This window comes from Vicugna pacos, chromosome 4 (genome assembly GCF_048564905.1).
Source record: "Vicugna pacos chromosome 4, VicPac4, whole genome shotgun sequence".
Classification (NCBI taxonomy): Eukaryota; Metazoa; Chordata; class Mammalia; order Artiodactyla; family Camelidae; genus Vicugna; species Vicugna pacos.
In genome coordinates, this window is record NC_132990.1 from 50,384,616 (window position 1) to 50,390,615 (window position 6,000).

Genomic DNA, 6,000 nt, shown 5'->3' on the forward strand with positions numbered 1-6,000 from the left:
GTGGGGAAAAGATAAAGATGACAGCAGATCTGTTGTTGAAAGCAATGCAAGCTAGAAGACAGTACAGCAAAATTTTTAACAGATGAAAGGAAACACTGGCAACCTAGAATTCTACACTCAGTGAAATTATCTTTCAAAAACAAAGGCAACACAATGAGGTGTCATTTCATCCCATTAGGATGGCTTTTAGCCAAAAAAAAAAAAATGGAAAATTAAACTAGTGTTCGTGCGGATATGGAGAAATCAGAACCTTGATGCCTCGCTGGTAGGAATGTAAAATGATACAATCACTGTGGAAAACTATTTAATGGTTCCTCAAAAAAGTAAACATAAAGTTATCATATGAGCTAGTAGTTCCACTCTCATGTATATATCTAAAACAACCAAAAACAGATGTTCAAACAAAAAACTATACACAGTACCTATAGTCAACAATGTACTGTACACTTAAAAATTTGTTAAGAAGGTAGATCTCATGTTAATTGTTCTTACCACAATAACATTAAAAAATTTTTAAAACCTATATACATACAGGTATATACAGAATAGATAAACAAGTTTATACTGTATAGCACAGTGAAATATATTCAAGATCTTGCAGTAGCTCATGGTGAAAAAGAATATGAAAATGAAATATTTATATTCACGTATGACTGAAAAACTGTGCTGTACACAAGAAATTGACACAATATTGTAAACTGACTATAACTCAATAAAAAAAACTATACACAAATGTTCATAGCAGCACTATTCACAATAACACAAAAGTAGAAAAAATTCAAATGTCCATTAACTGATAAATGGATAAACAAAATGTGGTATATCCATACAATGGAATATCATTCAGACACAAAAAGGAATGAAGTACTGACACATGCTACAACATAATAAACTTCAAAAACATGCTAAGTGAAAGAAGCCAGTCAAGAAGGACTACATGTTATATTATTCCATATTCCGTTATGAAATACCCAGAATAGGCCAATCTATAGAGACAATAAACAGATTAGTAGTTGCCTGCACTAGGGGAAGGGAGAAAAGAGAGTTACTTCTTAATGAATAAGAAGTTTTCTTTTGGGGTGATGAAAATATTCTTCAACCACATTGGTAATGGTTCACAATACTGTGAATATACTACATGCTGCTGAATTGCACACTTTAAAATAGTTAAAATGGTGAATTTTATGTTTTGTGTATTTTATCATAATTTTAAAAACCACGATGAGATACACTGCATGCCTATTAAAATGATTAAAGTTAAGAAAGACTAAAGGAAAAATCATACCAAGTGTTGGTAAGGATGTGGAGGAACCAGAACTCTCCATATATCTCTGGTGGGAATGTATGCTATAATCACTTTGGAAAACAGTTTGGCAGTTTCTTAGAAAATTCAACATACACCAACTATCACATGATCCAGTCATTCCTTTCCTAGGAATCCCAAGAGAAATGGAAGCAAGCTTCACAAGAAGACTTGTACACAAATGTTCATTGTAATTTTACTCTAATAGCCAAAAACTGGAAATAGCCAAAGTCCATCAATAGAAGATGGATAAACAAACTGTGGTATATCCATACAATGAAATACTACTCAGTAATATAAAAAGAATGAGTTATTGACACATTCAACAATCTGGAAGAATCTCAAAAGAATTACACTAAATTATAAGCAGCCAGGCAAAAATGAGCGTATATTGTATGATTCCATTTATATAAAGTTCTAGAAAATGCAAATTAATCTATAGTGACAAAGGCAGATCAGTAGTTGCCTGGTGACTAGGTGATGGGGTGGGCTTGGAGGGGAGGGACAGGAGAGAAGGATTTCATAAGGACAAAAGGAAACTTTTCAGGGTAAGAGACATATTCACTATCATGCCTGGAGTAATGGTCTCACAGGTACATACATATATCCATACCTATCAAATTATACACTTTAAATATGTAGTTTATTGTATTTCAATTATCCCTCAGTGAAGCCCTTAAAAACATTTTTTAAGTATATGTGATAAGATAAAACAGAAACAGACTCACAGACATAGAAAACAAACTTACAGTTACCAGGGGGAAAAGGGAGAGGGGATAGATAAAATAGGAGTTCAGGATTTGCAGATACTAACTACTATATATAAAATAGATAAACAATAAGGTCCTAGTGTATAGCATAGGAAATTAAACTCAGTATCTTGTAATAGCTTATAATGAAAAGGAGTAAATATATATGTGTGTGTATGTGTATATATATATATAAAACTGAATCACTATGTTATATGCTAGAAATTAACATAACATTGTAAACCGACTATACTTCAATAAGAAAAAAGAAGTATATGTGATAAGAGACGTTTAGGGAAGAAAATATAAATCAAACATATTTTTACTAGATTGTACAGTTATAAATTTGTCTTTAAAACTTTAAATCTTGTTCCAAAACATGAAAGTTATGTTTAAAAAACTGACAAAGCACTCAGTGTGTTACATCAATTGCTCTATCGATGACTGTATTGGTTGGAATAGGCTAAATTAAGCTATAGTAACAAACAGCCTAAAATACCACTGAGGTTTATTTCTCACTGGCTCTGCAGATCCATAACAGTTGATAGGGGGTCCTGTTCATGGTAGTTTCCCTGATACCCAAGCCAGGAAAGCTCCAACATCCTGGAATGTGGCCTCCTTGGTCAATGCAGCCAGAGAAGAGAGGACTAAAGAGCCAAGCACCCGCAACTCAATGCTCCAGCCCACAGGTGATGAATACCTTATCTAATCACATGTATTGGCCCAAAATAGTCATGTGACCATATTTTATTTCAAGAAACAGGATTGCATGACATAGAGAATTGGATATGGGTGAATATTAATAATCTACCACAATTACCCGTGACACAAAATTATTCCCACACCAACAAATGACAAAAGAATTAAAACAGAATATTCCTAAAGAATGCGAGATGTCTGTGAGTCAGAGGTTCTACCCAGAAAAGGCGGGAAAACTGTAACTCCATTCACACTTGGAAGTCCTCTATTCTCTCAAATTGTCTCCTGAACGGAGAGCCACAATTACAGATAACTCAGGGACAGCTGGGCGGCAACTCTATTTGACTTTAAAAAGTCTCTTAGATGCCTAGAAATCAACTCTTTTACACTTGCTATGCATACCATCAAACACCTCCATCACTCACTCATCCAGTAGCTGCCCTTTATGCCCAGTTGTTAAAGAAACCCATCAGGTGGGGCCTACCCTCAAGAGGTCTAAACAAGATGCTATGGGAACACAGAAGAAGAAGCGATAAAATTTTTAAAAATGTTTTAAACTCTGAAATCTAGCACCCTTTTTTCTACTTTTGTGATACAACTCTGGGTCCCCATCTTGCCAACTCTGCTGCTCACTAGCTCCATGGCCACGGGCAAATCCCTTCTCCTCTCCAAGGCTCAGTTTCCTCACCTGTAAAAAGGGAATGGTAAGGCTTACCTCCCAGGATTGCTGTGAGAATAAGAATGAGATCATGTCTGTGGAATTGCTTTGTAAACTGTAAAGTTTTGTGTCAGTCCAACTTATCACCACCATCACCCTCATCACGGCTGTCTTGCACTGTCTAGAAGGGGAGCCCCAGGGTTGGGGAAGGCCCAGAGGAGAGAGGGGCTCCCAGCCTGATCCTGGAGTCAGGGCCTCTCTCTAATTAACTCTTCCTGGCAAAATTGCCTTGCTGGACATGTTTGCCTACCATTGAAAAGCTAGGTGAGGCTTCCAGGGGCCGCCCACTGGCCTGACACACGGGGGAGGAATGATGATTCACCAGCCCTCTAACAGCCTCGCTGACAGGCCTCTTGGCCCAGCCTCTGGCAGAGGCTGTAGAGGGCTGGCAAGGGTGCAGTGGGGCCATTAGGTTAAGAATAGAAAGAGAGAAAGATGGAAAGAGTGAGAGGAAGAAAAAGGAGAGATAAAGGCAAAGAAAAAAGAGCACAAAAAGGGAAAGAAAGAAAGGGGTGGGGGGAGGGAGGAAAAGAAAGAAAGGAAGGAAGGAAGGAAGGAAGGAAGGAAGGAAGGAAGGATGGATGGAAGGATGTGATTACCAGGGGCCGGGGGGTTGGTGAGGGGAGGAAATGAGGAGTTGTTATTCAATAGGTATAGAGTTTCAGTTTTGCAAGACGAAATAGTTCTGGAGATTGGTTGCACAACAACGTGAATGTACTTAACACTACTGGCTGTACACTTTAAAATGGTTAAGATGGTAAACGTTGTATTAGGTGCTTTTTACCATAGTTAAAAACAGAAATAAAAATTATTTTTAAAATAAAAAAATTACTTCTTGGGGGAGGGTATAGCTCAAGTGGTAGAGCGCATGCTTAGCATGCAGGAGGTCCTGAATTCATTCTCCAGTACCTCCTCTAAAACTAAGTAAATAAACCTAATTACCGCCCCCTCCTAAAACAAACAAACATATTTATAAAATTATTAGAAGAAATGAAAAAGGAAGAAGTAGGGAGGAAGGAGGGAGTGGAGAGAGTAAAGGGAGGCAGGAAACGAGAGGCAGAAAGGGAGGAGAAAGGAGAAGGGAAGAAGGTAAGGAAGAAGAGAGAGGGAGAGGAAGAGAAGGATGGAAGGAAGAAGGAAAGGAAAAAGGAAGGAAGAGGAAGGGAGGGAGGAAGAGGGAGGAATGACAGGGATATAAAGGAAAATAAGAGAGGAAGAATGGAAGAAAGGGAAGAAATGGAGATGAAAAGAATGTCTTTCAGGGACTACCTGGCAGTGCACGCGCGGCCCCGCCGGGATTTCTCCCCCTAGGTCCCCCCGAGCGCCGGGCAGAAGCCTCGGGTTCGGGGCGGCTGTGCGTGACGTCACTGCGCCGCGCCGCCTCCCAGCCTTAGGGCCCCTCGGCCCCTCGTTGTGCAATCGCGCGCGGACCTGGTGGCTGGCCCCACCGGCTGGTACCGCTCTCCTTGGGTGGCTGAGAGTTCCCGGCCTTTGGCCTTCTGCCCGTCCAGCCCCGGCGGCGGCGGCGGCAGCGGCGGGAGGGCGATAATTGCCCAGAGACGCAGCACTTATCCCGGCCGGTTGTGCAAGGAGCGCGGGAGGCAGGGCCCCGGGCGGTGGCTCTCACGCCTCAGCGGCCAGGCATGCGCGCGGGGGCGAAGGGAGGCCGGGGGTCCCAGGGAGTGCTTTGGGGTGTTCCCGCTGGAGACACCACCACCTCCCCTCCTCCGAAAAGAGACGCCGCGGGATCGCACGATCGTTCCTGGAGATGGGGGACATCTGGGTTCCCAACTAGGCTCTGCCACCTGCCACGTTGTGTGATCTCGGACAAATCAGTTCGCTTCTGGGCCCCAGGCTCCTCTGTGCGCTAGTAGTGAAATCACTGCCTCTCCCTGTGGTTGTGAGGATTAGAAATAATGTAGGTGAGGCCTTGAGCAGTGCCAGACACACACTGGGTATTCGGTGAGTGGTGGCCATTGATTATTTCTCTTACCACCCACCGAGGAGCTCACGCTAAAATTCGATGTGCTAAGCACTAACGCCTGGCCCAAACGCCACCTAGTTTTGTCTGCCACTGACTTGCTGGATGACCTTGGGAAATTTGCCTACCCTCTCTGGACTTCAGTTTCCTTTTTCAAAATGGCGTGGTGAAGGTCCCCACTTCACCAGTCTGTTGGGAGAATTAAATGAGGTGACCCTTGAGAAGGTGTGAGGGCCATACCTGTATCAGACTCTGCCAGCCACTGTCCTTGAAAACAGGCATATGACAACAGGCACTCGAGATTTTCTTCTCACTTTCCTAGTTACTCCTTCCCAGTCTCTGTGCAGGCTCCTCCTCCCTTACACATCCCTTAGAAGTTGGTGTGTCCTGGGGTTCTCAGGCATCCCTCTGTTCCTTGGTAAGGAGTGACTTGGTGACTGCATCCTCTTCAAGGCTTCAGGTCCCAGGAGCCAAGTGCAGGCCAGACCTCTCTTCTATGGATCCAGATATTTACATGACACCTCCATTTGGATGGGTGTCACAGGAACCT

At 42.3% G+C, this 6,000-nt stretch overlaps 1 long non-coding RNA gene across 1 annotated transcript in view; it reads right to left on the reverse strand.

Annotated features, from left to right (window-relative positions):
* The window catches only part of LOC140696091 (uncharacterized), a 90,886-nt gene extending 86,012 nt beyond the window's left edge, over positions 1-4,874 (reverse strand). Inside the window, exon 1 of the long non-coding RNA XR_012072096.1 lies at positions 4,739-4,874. This is a non-coding gene — a long non-coding RNA (uncharacterized lncRNA). The remainder of the gene's footprint in view (positions 1-4,738) is intronic.
* Between the last annotated feature and the right edge of the window lie 1,126 nt (positions 4,875-6,000).